Genomic DNA, 20,572 nt, shown 5'->3' on the forward strand with positions numbered 1-20,572 from the left:
ACGAATAAAGCCAGCTTCAATGAGTTTGTTGACTTCATTTTCGATTGAAGGAACCAAATCTGGTCTGAAATGCCTTTGGGCCTGCTTAACAGGACGGGCACTATTCTTGACCGCCAGATGATGGACTGCTACTTTGGGATCTAATCCAGGCATCTCTTTATAACTCCAAGCAAAAACATCCCTATACTCTTTGAGTATTTCAATGTAAGTGTCTTCTTCATCAACTGTTAGAAAAGTACTTAGGTAGGTGGGTCTTGGGTCTTCATCAGTACCAAGATTAACTTCTTTCAAGGAGTCTACTGTGGTCTTCACCCCTTCTTCAAGTTCTGGAGGAGCATCTCTATCATCTTCATTCTCTTGAGGATCACCCTCATTGAAAGATATGTGGTAACATGCGAAAATGTCCTCCAACTTCTCAGCAACCTCCATCTGAAATGAAGTATATTGATCACTTGGTGTAGTAATATGATATGAAGAACCTACACTTTCCTTATCTTCGTCACGCTCCTTTGTATACACCACAGTGTGAGACTTAGCACCTTTCCAGATGAAACCACAAGGTTTATTTGTCGCCTCATTCTAGAAGGAATCAAACTTTGTATATCCTTCTGGGTTCTAAGCAAAGCGAGCGTTTTAACGCTTTGATAATCTCTGTGAAACTTTTTCTTCCTCTTCTTCTTCAGCTTCAACGGACCCAATATCTCAAACACAGAAGCTTTTGCGGCCGACTTTCCAAGACGATCAAACACTGAAGGCCTTTTGTTGGAAGCAACAGACTCATCTTCCACAGTGATGTAGTCGGTACTTTCCCTTCTTATGGAGATGTGAACTGGCGAAGGTTGTTGGTAGCCCAAACCTTCACGTGATTGCATCATGATAGCTCCTGATGGAAGTTTCCCTAACTTTGAAGGCTCGTTGGGGTTGTACCCAACCTTGACAAATAACTTGTAAACATTTGGATCAAAGCCTTCATTTGTACGTTTTGTGGGGAGTGCCATATCTTGCGGCGGATTCTGAGCCACAAAGTCTCCAAGTAGCTTTGAGGACAAATTTATTGCGTCAATTCGTCGATAGGGAGGGTTAGTCCCCTAGCACATTTCCTTGAGCTTCGATGGTTGCCCTTCCTCTTTCTTCAACTTTGGAACATAGCGAGCACGGGAGTTGTCTTCTTCTTTTTCAAAGACACAATGTTTCCTTTATTCGGAGTACCGGGGGCGCGGCACCTCAAAGATCGACTCCCGACTTTTCTAATGGTCTCATCAGCTTTTTTAGTTACGACCTTCTCACTGTTGGTCATTGTGATATCGTCGACTTTTACTTATCTCACAATGTAGTTCTTCAAGTAGAACTTCACATCGACGAAGTGTGACTCTGCTTCAAGAATGGCTTATCATCAGCAACTATCTTCTTTTTGACACTGCCTTCGAGATACTTCAAACACTGATAGTAGGAGGATGGGATAACTTTATTCTCATGTATCCATGGCCTGCCAAGCAACATATTATACGAAGTCTTTGCGTCGATGACATGCATCTATGCACTTGATCGCAAATCTTCGATGGTGATATCTACTTTGACAGCACCTATGGCTCGTTGCCCCCCTTGATTGAATCCTTGTATCATCAAGAGGCTTTCAAAAAGTTCTTCAGTTGTGATGCCAAGTTCCTTCATTGTACGAATAGGAAGAATGTTAACTCCAGATCCATCATCTATTAATATTCTGTTTATCCTCTTCTCGAGGGCATAACCCACCATGTACAATGGACGATTATGCAGTGTTTCACCAAGTAGAAGATCGTCATCTGTGAATGTGATTCTTGTATCACATGTGTGTACCTCTTTCGAAGAAGATTCAACGAGCTTTTCAGATGATGACAGAAACAATGTTGATAGGCTTTCATCATTTGCTTCCTCTTTATCAGTATTGAAGCATGATGCCTCAATGTTGTCTCGAGCAGTCTTATTGAGGAACCAGCTTGGTAGGAATTCTCCTAAAGTCACAGGACGTCGTGGTGCTTGGTGGTAGTTCTCCTCCACTTTTTCTTTCTTCGGACGCTCAACTGATTTCTGCTTCCTTAGTCGTCTAACCATCATTTTCCTTGTTGGTTGTTTAGCTGATTTTTTTCGTGGACTTGTTTTACAGCGTCTCCGCCTAGTCACCAGAATCCAACCTTCATCATTGGCTTCATCAACTTGGGTTCTATCTTCCTCCAATGGTCCTCCCTCATATTCTTCAAAGCTGCATATCTGGACTAGATCGAAAGAGGCAAAGGTGATAGAGATTTGATTCGAACTTGCCTTCTCATCATCAAGAAGAATCTTATTTTCATTAGCCAATTGCATAACTTTGTCCTTGAAGACAAAGCACTTCTCAAGAGGGTGACCCACAAGTCGATGATATTTGCAATAGTTCAGGTCATTTGTTCTTCCAGCTTCGTCGGGCCGCTTCATCTCTCGGTAACTCAATGAGTTTCATTACCAAGTAATTCATCAAAATTTCGGGGACATCGAATCCGAGAAAGGGGTATTCTCTTTCTTGCATCTCCTTCAAGGTCGACTTTTGACTTTTGTTATCTTGGAAGGAAGTTGCTTTCATACTCTGCTTCTTGCTCACCTTCGTAGTAAACTTTACAGGCGAGACATTGACATTCATAGATTCTTTGTTGTCACTCGTAGGAACGAACTTGCTCCATTTCTTGGGTTCCTGCTTGTCCTTTCCTTTGCGAGGGTCGTAGACAGGCATTACTTCATTCCCAGTAGAAGACATGCTCAATTCCATGTCATGAGCACGAGTAGCTAGTTCTTCAAAAGACCTTGGCTTAATTCCTTGCAAGATGTAGTGAAGCCCCCAATGCATTCCTTGGATACACATCTCTATTGCAGAAGCTTCGCTGAGCCTATCTTTGCAGTTTAGGCTTGTATTTCTCCATCGATTGATGAAATCGATAATGGTTCGCCCTTCCTTTGGCGAGTGCTTGTAAGTTCAACCATGCTCGTGGTACGCCTTGTGCTATAAAAGCGGTTGAGGAACTCCTCGCTCTAGTTGCTCCCAACTATCGATAGAATTAGGCTCAAGATCGGTGTACCGCCGAAGGCATTTCCTTTGAGGAGCGAACGAACTGTTTGACGAGATAGTCTCCATAGGTCCCAGCGTTGTTACATGTTTTAACAAAATGTGCAACATGTTGCTTTGGATTTCCCTTGCCTTCAAATTACTGAAATTTGGGAGGTTGATAACCGGCGGGCATCTTGAAGCTATCAATTCTTGTAGTGTACGGCTTTCCGTAAGTAAACGAAGACTTGGCAGCAACTTCGTACTTATCCTTGATAGTCCCTTCGATGAACTCCTTTAGTCGGTCAAGCGGAATCATCCCTTCAGAAGAAACAGGAATTTCCTTGGTAGGTGGTACTTGTTTTGCACGAGGTTCAGTCTCTTGTACTTCTGGACCCTTCCTGTGTGCGTGGTCGGATTCTCCTTCCATTAATCCATCCATCTTGTCCATCAACTTCTCAATCCGAGCGTCTTGATTTTGCACATGCTTGGCCAAGCCATCAATCACCTTTGCCAAGTTTGCCAGTGTCTCTTCCATTGACGAAGCATTAGTTACCATTGCTTGCATGATTGTTGGGGATGTTGGAGAATAGCATGGATTATCGCATAAGTTGATCTTTGATCGGCCTACTTAATGTGGTGTGGTGGAGAGGATCCGTCACTTGAAGTATCATCATCTTCCTTCATAGCAGAGTTCTTGGATCCAGAGAGATCAAGTAGAGCTAGAGTCTTCTTAATCTTTTCAGCAATGGTGCTTCCTTCCTCCGATGCATCAGTAGAGGATCTCACTCCTTTTAGAGATGAAGATCCAAAAACAGGAGTTGTTACGGATGACACTTGGAGTGCTTGTTGTCCCAACATGCTTGCTTTGCTCCTCAGAATCGGTCCAATGCTACCAAAGGTAATGTCGAGGATGCTTTCCATATCAGCGGAGAACTTGGAGCTAGCAACCTTGGAGGAAATTGATTTGGAGTTGATCTTCTCTGAAGTCATCTCGATGTTGTTAAACTTTGATGATTAAAAAGTTGAGATGAGAGGTAGAGATCGTCCCACTGGCGTGCCAGAATTTGTAGACCATAAAATTCGCGTTGAGAAAATAATAATCAAGACAGGAAAATATCGTAACAATTTTTGTATTTGATTTCAAAATATGAGTGTTACAATATCTATGATTCCTCTGATTCGTCTTTTCAACAATAAATTCAAGGGCTTTTGAGCTTGGTTTTGAACTTGATGGATTTAATCTTGACTTGGACTTGAATTCAAGGGCTTTTGAGCTTGATCTTGAATCTTCGTCTGGATCTCTAGAACTTCTAGAGAAATACTTGAATGCTTGAATGCTTTTAGCTTGTAGAGAAATCTGCAGCGTTTGATCCACGAGCTCTCTCTTGCTTCTTGTTAGAATTTCTGTCCCTTTTCTGAATTATGAGACCCCTATTTATAGTTGTAGGATGGAGGAGTTGTGATAAGGACAGACTTCTTTCGACCAATCAGATTTAAGCTGACCTGCCGATATTTGATTGGCCGGAACATGTCACTTGTACACGTGACGCATCTTCATTGGCCTTTGATTTGACTAGGCATGCTGCACATTTTGACACATGGCATGATCCTATTGGCTCCTTCGTTTGACTTGGCGTGCCACGTCATTTGACATGTGGCACCAATTTGGGCCTCTTGGGTAAGATGATATCTTGGGCTTGACAAAGTGAGCTCGTCATCTAGAGCTCAATTAAATGGGCTAGCCCAATGCTTTTGGACCATTTTAATTAAATTCATATTTATTGGACCTAAATAATTAATCCAATTATATTAGCCCACAATTTATTTGGACTAATATATCGTGAACTTGATATAATATGAATTTCTTGTGGATTTAAATTCAACAAAATTTCATTGTCCACACTGTCATACTATAATTTGGAAGAGGAAATTATAACTAGTTTGAATCTGATGTCAGCAAAGTTTCTTATCATTACATCTAAACTCATTACTTATGTTGAAAAACTGACACAATTAATAAGAACGTCTAATCTGCATATTGTAATTTTCTAGATTAATAAAACATAGGCAAAAAGAATTATTACAAAAAAATTAAAATAAGAGAGGTAAGTGTAATATCATAAACCCCAGGAGAGGTCATTGTTACGGAGCGAAAGGTGAAGTGAGGTCTCCGAAATTATTTCTAATAATTAATTCATGAAGCCAATGACCACGTTAGTAATGGCCAGTAATTATAGGGATTTTAATTACATCTCATCTAGAGACAAATTAAAAGAATCTAATTTATAACCACATTACTACAAATAAATATTCAAAATTGGCTTGTAAAGAAATTTTCAAATGTGGTGAACATCATTATTTTCATACTAAAAAGAGATAAATATGTCAACTAACCCTCATAATTGCATTCACATTTATTAAATACTTTTTCTTTTCAACTTCGTTATATATATCTCTCTATGTCATTCTTCACACCATACTATTTGGCAATATTTCTTTGAGTAAAATTTCTCTCTTCTCTTGTTTGTAGAGACAACAATGAATTCTTCTTATGAGATTAACAACTGCCGCCAGATAATCCATACGTGCCTCCAGCCGATATTATTCAAATAGCAGTATGTTATATTTCAATAGTGAAATTTTTATTTTTGTTGTGTTTTGTATAAAAAGAATTTAGATGAACTCGATAAAAGTACATAGATCGCTTGTATATGTTTTTGGAGAAATTTTTATTAGAGAGTTTCTTTTATAAAATTGAAAAGTTTTCTTACAAAAACAAAACAATTTTCTTGGTTATTCTTTGTAAGAAATGGTTACTTTGAAAAAAAAAAACATAAGGGTGCGTAGGGTAGCAAATGGTTTTTTTTTTTTAATTATTTTTATTACATAGGGGGTAGGGCAAGGGGAAATGGGGAGGGGATTACAATGTGGGGATTCGAACCCTCACCAACAAGGTGAAAGTTCAGGTAGCCAACCAACTGAGCTACTAGATCCCTACGACAAATGGTTGTTATGCAAGTTAACAAATTAACTGCTACTATAAATTATAAGCAATTCAAAATTCAAGAGAACTTTATGTCGAAAGAGAATCAATTTCTAGGCATTTCTATACACTTTGTTGGCATTTTTGAATGTGTTTTCTTCCTTTTTGGGGTTAGTTTATTTTATAAAAAACAATTTGGGGTTAGTTTATTTTATAAAAAACAATCTAGAGGGAAGTTGTGTTTCTAGATTTATTTTGACAGTTTTTATCATAATCTTTATGCCTCAATTTGGATTTTTCTTCGAGTTGATTTAAGAAAATAAGATTTTGTATAAATTCAGATGTCTTTAGTTATATTATTATATTTTGTGACATTTTTTAATGCTCTTTTCAATCAAAACAACAATTGGCTTTTGATAAAAAAAAGAGTTTTTGATTTTTTATGATTATATGTTTTTATTTTGTCAATTACGGTGAGCACTCATATTATATAAACAAATAACATATCTACTTAAAGTTATTCTTTACAATGATTAGTGTTAATTTTAGTTTTACGAACAATAACATTTTTATTGAACCTAAAAAATACTGAGTTCAATTTTCTATTTTATAAAATAAAAGCTAATAAACTATTAATTTTTAGTTATATCTTTTTTTTCTTTTCGTATTGTCTTTGGTAAAGGGTTGTCATAACAAATTAGTTGTCTAGATTTGTGTGGTGGAGTTTTAATTGCAATGTGATGCAAAATTACAAGAATCTAATGGTTAATTTAATAATTATGCTTTGATATTGCAATATATAAATTTATTATTTTTCTTTAAACTAGTCAAATGACGATACAAATTCAGCTAACAACTTTTAAAGTTAAAGTCTCTTTTATTAATTCTTGAGACACATTTTACATGTTCGCATACGTATATATTACCCATCATACATATTATAAAAAAATATCTTTTTGTTATTGTTTGAAAAATTATTTGTTTAATTGAAATCTTTTTACTTCATTATTTCTAAATGATGTTGACATTGATTATACTTTATTTATTTCCCAATTAATATACGTGATGTGAGTATAAACAATTTTTTATAATACTGTGTAATTAATTTGAGTTTGATGTGCTATAAAAAGTTATGTACACGTGCAATCATAATTAATGTAATTATGAAATTTAATGAATAGATCATTTTAGTTTACATGAAGAATGTTTCTGAACTTGATCATGCTACGACCTTTCGATTTTTGTTTATTCCACTGTGATTAATTTTTGTTAGGTCTCATCAACTTCTACCCAACATCAATCCGGAGAGCATAATCCTCTCCTTCTGATATCTAAAGCGATTGAGAAAACAATGGTGCCTCGGGTATGATTTTCATAATTTTGTTTGATGGTTTAGTATATGATCTTTGGATTTTATTTTCCCCTTTGGCATGTTATTGATGATATATGTATTGTCCTTTTCAGTCATAAATTTTCATATATATTTTGACAGTAAATCTTTCAGCTAGAGAGTCAAATTTCTTTTGGTGTGCATGGACATTTAGGTATACGGTAGTGTAAAAATATCTTTGCTTAATGTATACAACTTATCTATTTCTTTCATTTTGCAAATGAGTTTAACTTATATATACTGAGGCAGTAAAATAAGTTTATAGTATCATGTCATCTACAAGAGAGCTACAAGTCGCTATAAGAAATAGAATTCGTAATTCTAAAAATTAGGTAGTTTTCTTGTCACAACAAGTATATGTGACCTAATAATGCAAAATTTAGTGTCCGTTTAGCACATTTATAAATAACAAGATATTTCAACTAACAATTTTCTATCATTGCAGAACGAGTCTGAAATAACTCCCCATCACCTCACCGGGAGGAAGAGAAGGATTGTTAACGCCAAAGTCGAACCCCGCACTAATGTTAGCTTTGTAATTATACCTTTAAAAGGTGAAGCTAATATTTATACAATATTAAATAAGGTTAGTACATTTGTTTATTAAGATTGTTTATGTGTATATTTAAATAACTCAAGGTTCTTACTTAAACCATATGATCGTAATTAATTATGTCAAATCCTTTCTTGTTGACTTGAATGATAGGGGGAAGCACTAAACGATCTCTTCGGACTTAATCTGAAATACTACAACATGCTGCATGGATGGGAATCTAAAATGGGAAGGCGTCCTAACGGACAATGTGACACGGTAACTAAAATTATTATCTTGTTTAGTGCATAGAACTTAAGCTCTTATTTTAATTTTCAGGCTATATCTTGGTTCAAAAAACTAGTGATGAGGCTCTAACAAGATGATAAATCAAGAAAATAAGAGATAAAGAATCAAGTACAAAGCTAGTTGTGATTCTAATTTAAAATCTATCAATGATTTTAAGTTACATACATCATTAGTATAACACATTATTTACATTATCATGTAATTTAAAGTATATTTACTGGTAAATCTTCTTAAATGTGAGTTTTGTAATCTTAAAAATAAGACATGTTACCTTTTATAATAGATAAAGGTAACCTGATGGTTTGATTCTAGTTGCTCCATGGTTAGTTTACATTTGGGTTTACGAGATGTTTTTCTAAATAGTTACATTATTGATTTCCCATTAATTATCATCAGACATCTTATCGATTATAATTATTCTGCTCTTTTCATGTGTATTGGCATGCTTAGATTAATGGGTTTACCTAGGAAGGTGGCTAATAACTTGTTGGTGCATGGTAGTAGTGTACAAATCCGGAATCTTTTATTAATTGTTATAACCTTAAGAAAAGTCTTGTTGTTTTGCAGTTTTACTACCATGATAAAAAACGCACCACGTGTCGATCTGTACCGGATGTCAGAAGATACATATTGGATAATTTTGAAAACCTGAAAATAGAAGTAGATCTAGAAACTCATGCAATAAAAGAGATTAAGTTAAGTTGTTAGATTACATTACAAAAGTAAACTTTTTTTTTAATTGTCACAAACATTCTTATAACGTTATCTTAAATCAAATCAAGTTTGGGACTCCTGAACAACACTCCAAGAAAAGGAAAAAAGAATCATCAAGATCAGAAAGAGACCCTGCAGTGAAATATCAAAAGAGCAGTACGGGACAACCTATAATTAGAAGCAAATTGACGCCAAAGGAAAAATACGTTCAAGAAAAGTTTTTCTCTGATGCATACGAAAATCTCACGAACTTGGACAATGACAACTACCTTAATGAGGTTAAAACTCAAACGGGTTCATTCGAAGGTTAACGATTAAAATCCTTCAAACTGTAAGAGACTTTATCGTAAGCCATCACCCTCCAACCTCTACAAGGATCCTGTCCCCTCGTTGTTTCAAAAAAGAAAAAATTAAAAGCACTACAAATTTGGGTTGCCATGAAGTAGTAGTTGTTTCCGACAAGGAAGTGGACAAGGTAAAACAGGGTGCAAATGAAGACGTTGCTCGCTTGGCAAAAAGTAATGAATTAGACACTGTATATTCACAAACAGTTGGTAAGTATTCATGTCACAAGCTTACTCCTATTATATTTTATTTTTGTCAGATTTTTTTAACACTACTATTATATGTTAACAATGCATTTGATATGCCACAAAATTATACAGTTAAATATGTGAAATTTTAGTTTGTGTTTATTCCAATAACCAAAAAGATTTAAACATTATACACAGTGGAAATATTTCTTACACCTAGTAAATTTTAACCTATCATAACATGTTAGTAGTTACCATTTTTATTGAGTTACCAGTTAGTGTTTATAATACGATTTACGTATAATTATTTTTAATTGACCTGATTGTGTACGTATTTTTATATCGTCAGTACTTAAACAGTTAAACTTTAAGAAAGATCCTAGCTATATCAAGTGATCATCATCTTTTGTCATAAATATCAACGAGTCATCATTTTTTTTGCAGGAAACAAATGTCAAATTCCTTCAAAATTTGACAAGCCTTCTTCCTCTAATGTCTTCATGAATGTCATCCATATGGAACCATTATTTAAAGAAGGAGATAATGCAATCTTTGAAAACGTGGATTTCCACAAAATTGTTCCTCAAGATAAAGGAAATGAGGAGGCCAAAAAATGAAGAATTGGCCACCGAATTTTCTTAGAATGAAGGTAGTTAATTTCTCCATGCATTCGATATGCCATAAGAATTATTTAGTTAGTGTATGCACCTATAGTTTTTATTATTCTTACGTTACCAAAATCCTTAGCTACATGGTGATCACTACCCCAGTGTTTCATTTTATTTGGCATACTCCCCATTTCTTATTCAGAAATAATTTAACTTTAATTTTTTTTTATGTCCGATGAAATCATTTATAACTACATAATTGTTTATGCGATGTTTTAGATCATAAGTTTTTAAAATATGTATTTCTTTTTTAAATTCTATCTCTAATCAAATACCGTCACTTAAATTAGGATGAATGAAGTATTTCCTATGTTTCTATATTGAGTTCATATTTTTTCAGAAAATATGGAGCAAGTCCCCATTTCGCTACTTAGAAATGGGGAATGATGTTGAAATCTCTGTAAGTTTTGATCTACAAGAAGTTGTTCAAGGAAAAGAAGAAGTAGAAGGGAGCAAAGCTATTCATGTGGAAAAGGTACATCCTTGTGAAGACAATTGTCCCGAAGAAGAAATGATTGTAAGCCTGGCAAATAATGTTAAATTGGTCCCCGCTAATTTTACACTTAGCAAAGGTATATTTCATCAAGGGAACTCTTAACAAATACATTGTATAAATCACAAGAATTATACAATTAGTGTGTGGAACTTTAGTTCTTTTACACAATCAAAATCTTTAGCTACATTTAATGTTTTCATTTTATTATTTTTTATATTGTGCCAACATTTACAGCTGAAAATGACAAAGAGGGAGTACTATGCACTACAAATTTGGCCTACATGATGTTTCTCCTCAAAAGAAAATACACAATGCAACAGAGAATGATAAAATTGTGCTTGAGGATACACATGGAAAAGAAGATCATCTAACTACTCATGAAAATAACTTTTCAAGACAAAGAGAAGCTGAAGTTTTTGTAAAATGGGATGACATGGATGATTCCAACCCTTTCTTACATAGAGGAGGTAGCTTGTCAATGCATAAATTTTTTAAGAAATGAATTCAATAAGTCCCAAGAAGTATAAGTTATGATATGCATCTTTAATTTCACCTTACTCAAGTCATTTCAAAGAATTTTATTATGTCTCACACAACTGATACTAGTTGTTTGAGGCTTCTTCTTAAGAAAGTGGACTCTAATCTTAGATTTAATGTCCAAAAATTTTGGATCCATTTTGTATACGGTCAATACCGGATATAACGTAAACCGATGAAATGAGGACCGAGGGAAAGAAGAGAGGAACGTGCCCGATGACATTCGAACTGAACCGGAGGGGCGCCTAGACCGGAGCTGAGCAAGGAGACCATTTGGTCCACCACCTTTATCGTCGGTCCGAATGGTCGTTGTTCCGGTATAGCCGTTGATCCGCATGGCCGTTGTTCCGGTTTAGCAGTTGGTCCGCATAGCCGTTGTTCCGGTGTAGCCGTTGGTCCGTGTGGTCGTTGGTCCGGTACAGCCGTTGCACGTGAGCCACGCGTCAGTAGCGTCCTGCCATGGTCAGCCACCAACCATGCGTGTGTCAGACGGCGCCGTCAGTCTAATCCCACCAAATCCGTTGATCAGGGCTGTCCTTGTTATTATTATTTTATTTAGTTCACATTGTACGAAGCCCATGGGGGCAGCACTATAAATATGGGACACCCCCCTCCTTTGGAGGGGTTGGCTCCCTTTACCTTTCAAGAACATTTGCAAGAGAAGAATCTCACATATTTATTCTCCCTCTCATTCATTCGGCCAAGGCCATTTCTTTTTAGAATTATTGCTAATAATATAATTCATTGCTCATAACGTTTACATCTTTGGCTGCTTTAGCGGTGAGCCTTCAAATCTATATTTTCTTTATCTTACATACGTCAAGAACAAAGCACATATCCTATACCCATTTACAAATTCAATTGGTTATCCGATATCGGGGTAAACACATTTTTTTGTGAGACAAAAAAGAACCTTTACTGCATTTTATTAATGATTGTTTTTCTTTTCTGACATTGCAGAAGACATGACGGGATTAATCAATCCCTTTCTATTCGCTGGATAGAAGATATTAATGACCTTTCTTATACTCCCAGTTTCTGCATGGATCTTTGACCATTATAGGAACATCATTGATATCATTGTGCCAATGCACTACCGTGATATCTTTTTCCTAATAGTTATTTATTACTATAAAGACATAAATGTTTGTTTTCCTAAGGCCTATCTAAATTGTATTTGTTGAACAATTGTTTAGTTTCGTTTTGGCATGAAAATTCAGTTTAATGCATGGTGATTCAAGTTTTACAAATATTTAATACTTGTCTATTGTTGAGTTGTTATATTCTTTGTTCTCTATAAAATATTGTCTACAAAACATTCCCTTGTTGACTAGCTGAAAATGTATCACTGGCACAAGAGATAACTTGTAACGATCCGTTCGGTCATTATTACGTTTTTTTGACTATTTTGCCTTGTTTGACCCTACCCCATGCCTTATTAGTACCATTTTGACCAGCGAGGACAGGTGGCACGGTTCCCTAGGCATCGATTTGAGTTGTGATGTGACTTTTGAAAAATTTAGCTTTTAGTGAAAATCGTTTGACTCATAGTTGACTTTCCGATAAATGGACTTTTTCGAAAATTCGTCGATTTCGAGAGGTTCGGATGATCATTTGTGACAAATTGGTGGGTTTGGCTCGATTCCCATGCGCTCGGTTGCATTTTGGGACTTGGGTTGGAAATTTTCCTTTAGGCTGTTGCGCGTTGACTTGGTCAACAAGACCTCCATTGGGAATTTTGAGGCCACGAGTGTGTTCATAGCACATTTTTATGTATGTCTGCATATTTGGTTTGTGTCCGGGAGGTTCCGGGATGGTTCCGGGTGTCGATTCCAAGTTTGGAAGACACTAGAAATTTCTGGTTTCTGGTGTCCATAAAAGTGGTCGGGTGACCGCAACAGCGGCCGGCCGCAAAAGCGGTCGAGTGACCGCAAAAGCGGCCGATGGGCAGTTTTCTGATTTAAATGCCTTTGGAAACCCTTATTTCCTCCCATTCCTTATATAACTTTTCCTTAACATCTTGGAGGCCATTTGAAAAGGGTTTGGTCAGATCTCTCTTGAGGGTAAGTTTTCTAATCTCGATATCTTTCATTACCTTTCCTAAGTAAGAATTCATGCTAGTAACTCCATAGAACTTGGAGAATAAGAGAGGGTTTTTGGGTATCTTTCTTGAATAAGTTGTTAATCATAAAACCTTGATTTGTTGGTGGATTAAGCATGGATTTGTAGAGTAGTAACTATATAAACATGATTCCTTCATTATTAGTGACAATTTGTGAGATTTAAGTTAGGGTTGTTGACACCTAATTTTGAATCTCCCCTAATTCATTTAATTACCCGGAATCCTTGGATATTAAACAGAGTGAAATATAAATTTTAAAAGTCAAAATGATTTTATAAAAAGTGATTTAGATAATATTTTACCTCTTATTTGGTAAAATGATTTCTATAATACCATCAATCATTTGGAAATTAATTTACATATTTTGCAACAATTATGATACATTTACTAATTTCAATCAGAAGGTAATTTGAAATATTTATTTATTTAATTATTAAAATTACCTAGAAATTAATTAACAATTTCACTTTTTTTAACAAAGGAATCTGATTAAGTAAATGAATTAATCATTTTTATCCCTCAATTCTTAATTTTGCATACTCAATTTATTAGAATTTGTCATAATAAATGGAGTGTCTAGTTATGATGGATTCCATAAATTGTTTATTATGTGGCTAATAGTGGCTACAATTGAAATAATTAGTTGTTGGCTAATTCTGGCTTTAATTGAAATAGTTAAATTCCATGGTCTAAATCAATGGGGGCCATTATTACAATTTAGCCCTTAATTGTTTAATTGAGCCAAAGTGGCCCTAATTGAAATAACCAGATTTCATGGTTTAAATTCAATCAAGGCTACGTTTGCAATTTGAGTCCACTTGCATAATTAGCCGTGCTTGTTCAATTTGGTTACTTGGTTATTTAATCATGTTTAACCATAATTAGAGGATTTAAATTAATTGAATCAGTTAATGGTGGCCATTTATTTAGCTGAGGTTGAGTCCTCTGCGTATATACACAGATAAACATATGTATACATTATATCAGATGCATATCTGTCACACCCTAACAATGGTAGGGCAAGACGGGCACCCGACTCTCATCAGAGTCGAGCGAACCCTTAGACATTCGCTCTATCAAAACCTGTCATTTCAAAAACATTTAAAAACATGAAACTTTTCTAAACATAAATCATTATCTTTATAACGATTATGAAAACTTTCAATCAAATAAGTACTTTAAACCAATTGAAATCATCTAAAATACATACTCTTTTAAAATCCACAAATGACTCAACTGACATCACTTTGTCGACATCTCGACAAATATACCACAGGACACTGTCTGCAGAAGTCTCTAAGAAGTGAACTGAACATTATGAGTCAGGACAGGGCCCTGACATACCCATAATCATACATATCTATACATGACTCAGCACAGCTCCAGAATGAGGTGGAACTTGCCAATCCCAGCTGACGTCCAAGCATAACCTGCCAAACAATCTGGGGCTGCGGGCATGAACGCAGCGTCCCCAGGCAAAAAGACGTCAGTACGGACAATGTACTGAGTATGTAAGGTGGTAACAAATCATAATCATAATTTGATTTAGGAGAGAAGAAATCACAATCTAACTCAATACCGGCAGCCTTCGCTGGAAGAAACAAAAATGTGCACACGAAGTCTCAAAACAATCTTTAAGTAAATAATACAATCCAACACACATGCCGCTTCCGACATGTTAACAGAATGGTCCCTTCGGACAGCCACTTCCGGCTAGTATCACAATAGTCCCTTTGGACGACCGCTTTCGGCATAATAATGATGGCCCCTTCGGGCAGCCGCTTCCAGCTTAATATCACCATCATATCAACACAAATTCAATCCACAAATATCAATTTTAATTCATAGCATAAGCCACTAATCAATTCATCACAATCCAGTTATTAGCCTTAGTCTTTCATAAGAAGTTATCAAATTGTATCTCACTAGACTTAGGAGGACATACTTCCAGGTTTGAGGGTAGAATTGTTATGAAATTCTTACTACTTATATTCTACTCAATTTCATTTTATTGCCCTACCTAAAGAATAAATGATCATATCAATACAAAGGGATGATACTATGAAATGTAAACATAAATGGTAAATGAAATGAAGTAGTAAAATCTCGCACCCCCCTTCGGTGTGGTTTTGAAAATCAAACTTTATGTTTCCTTTAGTATAAACCTAATTTCCTCGAAATCATTAGTAAAACCATATACACAACTCAACTTGGCATCTTATGGGTGTTCCCTTTAGAACAGAATAGGAGTACAATATCAATAAGCCATCACAAGAAACATTTAGACCTTACTCGTCTAAGAATGGAATCATATGGAGTACATATAGAATGAATAGCACAAGAATCTTTGCCACTTTCCAGCTAACCACAGCCCATCTTCGGGTCACGCTAATCTATCAACAATATTAATTTACCAACAATCAATCCAATATATATCCTTATAATCAATCCCTTAAACTTATCTCTATTTCTAACGGAATTTCGATAGCATTTCCTTTATAAACTGGACAAACCCGAAAATCCAATTCAACTAAATTATCAGCAACAACATCAAACAACAATATCGAGAATCAATAGACATCATAACTTAGATACTTCCATCCATTTAACTCCACTGAAACAGCCCCACCTTCATAAACTCCCCAAAAATGCCAAACGAGCTTTTAACTTTATTTCCTCCGTTCTAATCCGTTAAAACTCTAAATAAACACTTTAATAACATAAAAGGAATCTTATACATACCTTTGCAGCAGCTCAACCACGAAAATATCATCCCCCAAGATCAATATTTAGCTTAAAACGACGACGACAACTCGTACTACACTTTATCCTTCACGAGCCTCGGGATTCGGGGCCTAGAACTTGATCGATTCTCCACTTTCTCTCTCTGTCTCTCTAAAAGTTTGTGGACTGATTTATCTTTAAATGAATGAATTCATATGAATTTACCCCTTATATATGTAACACCTCGTACTTTCATACTAAACCATATCGGTAATATCCCGTAAATTCGAGTTAGATGTGAACGTATGAAACTAGTATAAAGATCATATTTTAGCTATATGAATCCATTCGGGTGATAAACAGTCGTTTTGAAGTCAAACCAAAAAGTGAAGTTCTTAAGGCCTTCTAAATTCGTCTAAGTCTAAGACAGTTATACTTATGGCCAGTTTTCGGGTAGTGTCGTTAGGAATTTGAGAAAACTCAAAAAATGAAAGTTGTTGGCCTTTGAAATACCTTTCCAACCATATATTATGGAGCTCAAACGAAGCTCTGTGCTGGAAGTTATACCCGTTTTACTCTGCGCGAAGTGCTGCGCGAAGTACCCTTCAGGTGCGCGATCGCGCACTGAGTGCAATGTTGTTACCGCCGCCGCGCGATCACCTGTGCGAAGTACCCTCCAGCTGCGTGACCGTGCACCGACCATGACGTTTTAAGAGCCAAATTTCGTTATATTCATTCCCACTTCGTTTTAAACCAATTTTTCTGAGGTAAAGAACCCTAAAGAAGTCTCTCAAGCCCTAAGGACGAAGCTCTTCTTTCCCAACCTTCAAGATACTTTAAGGTAAGCCTATTCCATGCATTCCAAGTCAATTCCAACATACGTTCCTGATCATTAAGCAAGAACTCATCATTCTTAACATGGGGTTTTCAAGAAAACCCAATTAAAGGGATTCAAGACTAGGTTTTGGGATTCTTATTCAAAGTTCATATTTTCATTACAAGTTTGGAGCATTACCAGGTATGTAGACGCTATCCACGTGTGGGAACATTCTTGTTCTTCCCCATGTTTCAGTATTCCATGATTACACACTAGGTTTTAGAGTTCTAGGAATATTCATGATAAACCCTAGACACTTGAACCATGATATATTATATTGTCGTTATAATTCCATTTGTTTAGTCTTAATTTACTATTTTGGTGATTGAGACTCGGTCGTAATCTATGAAAAACCCATAACTTGCATTCCATGGGTTCTATACCACAAGATATGAGATATTATGCTTATTTCCATGAAAAACTTGTATATATGTATTTATTGTCATGTCTTCATGTATCCATGTTCATGTTAAGAATCAGAAATCATGTCTTCAGTTATCTTTCATGTTCGGGAGTTGTATTAATACCGAGAAGGCTCAGACAGCCTGAAACTACGTATGCCAACGTAGGATAAGGATCGCTCCGCCCAGTTAGGACGATTCCTTCATGTTTTCCCCATTGAGGGATTTTGGATCCATTTATGTCATGTTCATGTTTTGTACCCTGGCAAGGTACAAGATGGCTTAGCTGATCGGGCCGAGATCAGACTCCACGTTTCTCCCCGTGGTGGTTCATGTCGGTATTACAGTTATTATCATGTTTTTATCTCAGTTACAGATTACTCCATGCTTACAGTACTCATGTTCATGTTCAGTTTCAGTAATCAGTTTCAGTTCAAATTTCATGTCTATGTATTACGTGCCCGCTTATTCTCTCATGTGTTTATACACCAGTATATTCAAAGTACTGACGTCCCCGTTTATTGCCTTGGGGGCCTGCATTTCACGATGCAGTACCGATTAAGGACGACGCATCTGCTCAGTTGGACAACTCTCGTATCAGCTTTTGGGTGAGCCCCATTCTCTTCGGGGTTTAGTCAGTAGATTACTTTATGCAGTAAAGGTATGCTGGGGGCCTTGTCCCAGCAAGCATGTTCCATGTTCAAACTCATGTTAGAGGTTTCATAGACTAGACAAGTGTTATGTTAGACTTTCAGAGTCGGTTAGCCGTTTTGGCTCATGCATGTTATTTCAGCACTCATGATTAAACAAGTATTTTACAAATGATTATGACTTTATGTGTTTTCTTAAAGCCCATCATATCTCATGTTATATCTCCGCTCATGTATGCCTCATGATGATTCAGCAAGCCATATGGTTCGCTCGGTCACATGCAGTCAGGCACCGAGTTTCGTGTTACGCCCAGGCAATGGTTCGGGGCGTGACAATATATGGGTCTTGGGTCGGTTCCCACCGACCTTGAGTCGGGTTGGGCCGAGCCCACTGCCCAGCATTACCTTTCTGTCTTAAAACGTCCATAACTTTTTATCCCTATGTCACATGCAGGTGCACGACCTATGGTTGGAAAGGTATTTCAATTATCTACAACTTTAATTTTTGGAGTTTTCCCAAATTCCCAAAAAATGATTGGGTTATGGCCTCCCGAAGTCAGATCACCTGAAAACGTAACTTAAAAACATCTTTTTGGAGGGCTTACACTTGGATTTGGCTCAAGGATTCTTCTTGAGTTGTGTTTAACTTCACACATATTATCCATATAACTTGTCATATGTCCTTTATAAAATTTCGACATATAGACCCCACCTTAGCTTACGATTACGAGGGCTATATATCTTTTAACGTATCATTCTTAATATCATACCCATGCTGTCCTCATGCTAATACAGTAGAATTTCATCCTTTATACTTGTAATATTTGCTCCTCCTTGAGCTCATATTAAGCCGTCTGCAGCCTTAGTAACGCGAAATTTTCTGGAGTGTAACATCCTTCCCCTCTTAGAAACATTCGTCCTCGAATGTTAAATGAAGACTAATACTCGTATCCAATTCCAACACTTACTAATATCACATTACTCCCTTTCCTCAAACACATATAATCATGTTTCTTTCTCTTCCTTGTTTCATTCTTTACTCGTTAAAGCTTACTTTTTTTTCTTTTCTTTTTTTATACTAACTCACCTCTCGAATGACTCCTTGCTTATCATTGCTTCCCCTCTTATGTGTCTTCTCGTAATCTTATCACATTATTTGAATCACATTAATCTTAGTTCATCAACCTTACTTCTAATCCCCAAGAGAACTTAACTTAACCCTCGACTCACTTCTATATCCTCGAGTAATTTCAACCTAACTCTCAAACTCATTCTGAACCTATCTCATAACCCTTCTTTTAGCCGATTTACAACTATTATTAACCTTTCATTCTTCAGTTTACACTTGTGTATCGTACTGATCATAGCACACATATATCTACTGATCACAATCAATTTTAATAAAATTTCGGCAGAACCTCCTCTGTAATTTGTACTACCCACCTGTACACAGCTAACCAACAAGCCTCACAGGGCAACAATCAAAATATATCAACATGCCTCACAGGGCCACAATCATATTACAACACCCTATACATACCTGTACAAATGCTCTTCACAAATGGCATTCTCAATTCGATAAGAAGCATACCTTTCTTACTGCAATCCTTAACCCGCAGCACTTACCTCACATAGCAATCATTAATCATCAGAGAACTTACCTTTCTTACTAACAATTCCAATTTCGCAATCATGGCTGCACTTTACAATCACTTAATCAAAATTCAAATCTTAAAGTTAGCAGCAAGGATTCAAGGCCTATAACACAGCTCTATAGCACAATCTATGATCTGAATGAAGGTAAACCATCCTAGATGCCCTGTAGCCTCCTGTTCATAAGTGTGGTCGACAACACACCCATCAACAAGACTCTACCTGACACGACTTTGCAGACAACCCCGAGAACGAACTGCTCTGATACCATTTTGTCACACCCTAACAATGGTAGGGCATGACGGGCACCCGACTCTCATCAGAGTCGAGCGAACCCTTAGACATTCGCTCTATCAAAACCTGTCATTTCAAAAACTTTTAAAAACATAAAACTTTTCTAAACAGAAATCATTATCTTTATAACGATTATGAAAACTTTCAATCAAATAAGTACTTTAAACCAATTGAAATCATCTAAAATACATACTCTTTTAAAATCCACAAATGACTCAACTGATATCACTTTATCGACATCTCGACAAATATACCACAGGACACTGTCTGCAGAAGTCTCTAAGAAGTGAACTGAACATTATGAGTCAGGACAGGGCCCGGACATACCCGTAATCATACATATCTATACATGACTCAGTACAGCTCCAGAATGAGGTGAAACTTGCCAATCCCAGCTGACGTCCAAGCATAACCTGCCAAACAATCTGGGGCTGCGGGCATGAACGCAGCGTCCCCAGGCAAAAGGACGTCAGTACGGACAATGTACTGAGTATATAAGGTGGTAACAAATCATAATCATAATTTGATTTAGGAGAGAAGAAATCACAATCTAACTCAATACCTGCAGCCTTCGCTAGAAGAAACATAAATGTGCACACGAAGTCTCAAAACAATCTTTAAGTAAATAATGCAA

General features: G+C 36.3%; 1 long non-coding RNA gene across 1 annotated transcript; it reads right to left on the reverse strand.

Annotated features, from left to right (window-relative positions):
* Positions 1-18,703: 18,703 nt before the first annotated feature.
* On the reverse strand, positions 18,704-20,342 carry LOC132054909 (uncharacterized). Its single transcript, XR_009414405.1, has 3 exons — positions 20,132-20,342; positions 19,079-20,004; positions 18,704-19,044 (listed from the first exon to the last, which is right to left on the reverse strand). It is a non-coding gene; the product is annotated as an uncharacterized LOC132054909 (long non-coding RNA).
* Between the last annotated feature and the right edge of the window lie 230 nt (positions 20,343-20,572).

Source organism: Lycium ferocissimum, chromosome 4 (assembly GCF_029784015.1).
Source record: "Lycium ferocissimum isolate CSIRO_LF1 chromosome 4, AGI_CSIRO_Lferr_CH_V1, whole genome shotgun sequence".
NCBI lineage: Eukaryota > Viridiplantae > Streptophyta > Magnoliopsida > Solanales > Solanaceae > Lycium > Lycium ferocissimum.